The 1,097-nt window shown below is 39.5% G+C and overlaps 1 pseudogene; it reads left to right on the forward strand.

Annotated features, from left to right (window-relative positions):
• Positions 1 to 220: 220 nt before the first annotated feature.
• LOC148355924 (U2 spliceosomal RNA) lies at positions 221 to 394 on the forward strand (annotated as a pseudogene).
• Positions 395 to 1,097: the final 703 nt, after the last annotated feature.

Raw genomic sequence — 1,097 nt, forward strand, 5'->3', positions numbered from 1 at the left:
ATATAAGGCGCACTGTATCATAAGGCGCACGGTCAGCTTTTGAAAAAAAGAAAGGCTTTTAGGTGCGCCTTATAGTGTGGAAAATACGGTAATGTCTTTTTCCCCCCTTATTAAAAAATAAATGTATACCAAATTTTGTACCAGGAGTTTGCCAATCCCCTTTAGGTTGCAAAGCCAGACTCTTGACTGAAGACTGAAGTGCCAATTTTGTGATTAACAATGTTCTTCTTGGCCTTGTTGTTTTTGGACTGTGGCTTTGATGCTATGTCAGTCCTTAGCTTGGCCTTTGCCATGATCTTTGATTTTTGCAATCCGGAGATGGAATAAGAGCTTGCTCTGTCCACTCCACGCATCGGCCCGGTATTGCAGTACCTCCGGGAACGGTGCATTCGCAATGATCGCAGCAAGGCTTTAGGGCTAGGACCTTAGCTTAGCCTTTTGGCTGAGAGTAAGTGTCCCGGCTCCTTGGCTTTGTAGCGTATTATGAACTGACCGATAACGGATAATGGATAATGAATAACGAAGATAGAACAATAACCCTTAAAAACCCCAAAACCCCCTTCTGACCATCGATCTGCTGTTTTTAACCGCATGCGTTTTCTTCAAGCGGGGAGGGGTTTTCCAGTAGTGCTTTTTGTTGATTGACGCTATTTTATCCATATTTCTTCTTTTTTCTACGTTTCGAGCACTGTGGCCTGAACTTTCATAGCCTTCTCCTTTTCAATGTTTTCCATTGGAATAAAAAATATTCCTATACTCACCCTGACGAACTCCCTTGTATTTTTTTCCCGATTGGATGGATGGATAGATAGATGTCTAGATAGGTAGATGTCTCAATAGATGTCTAGATAGATGTCTAGATAGAAAGATGTCTAGATAGGTAGATTTCTCGATAGATGTCTTGATAGATGTCTAGATAGATGGATAAAAAAATGTCTAGATGGAAAGATGTCGAGATAAATAGATAGAAATATGTCGAGATAGGTAGATGTCTAGATAGATAGATAGATAAAAAATGTCTAGATAGATGTCTAAATAGATAGATGTCTAGATAGATAGATACAAAAATGTCTAGATAGATAGATAGATGTCGAGAT

Source organism: Urocampus carinirostris, chromosome 12, assembly GCF_059441175.1.
Source record: "Urocampus carinirostris isolate Australia breed hairy pipefish chromosome 12, RoL_Ucar_1.0, whole genome shotgun sequence".
NCBI lineage: Eukaryota > Metazoa > Chordata > Actinopteri > Syngnathiformes > Syngnathidae > Urocampus > Urocampus carinirostris.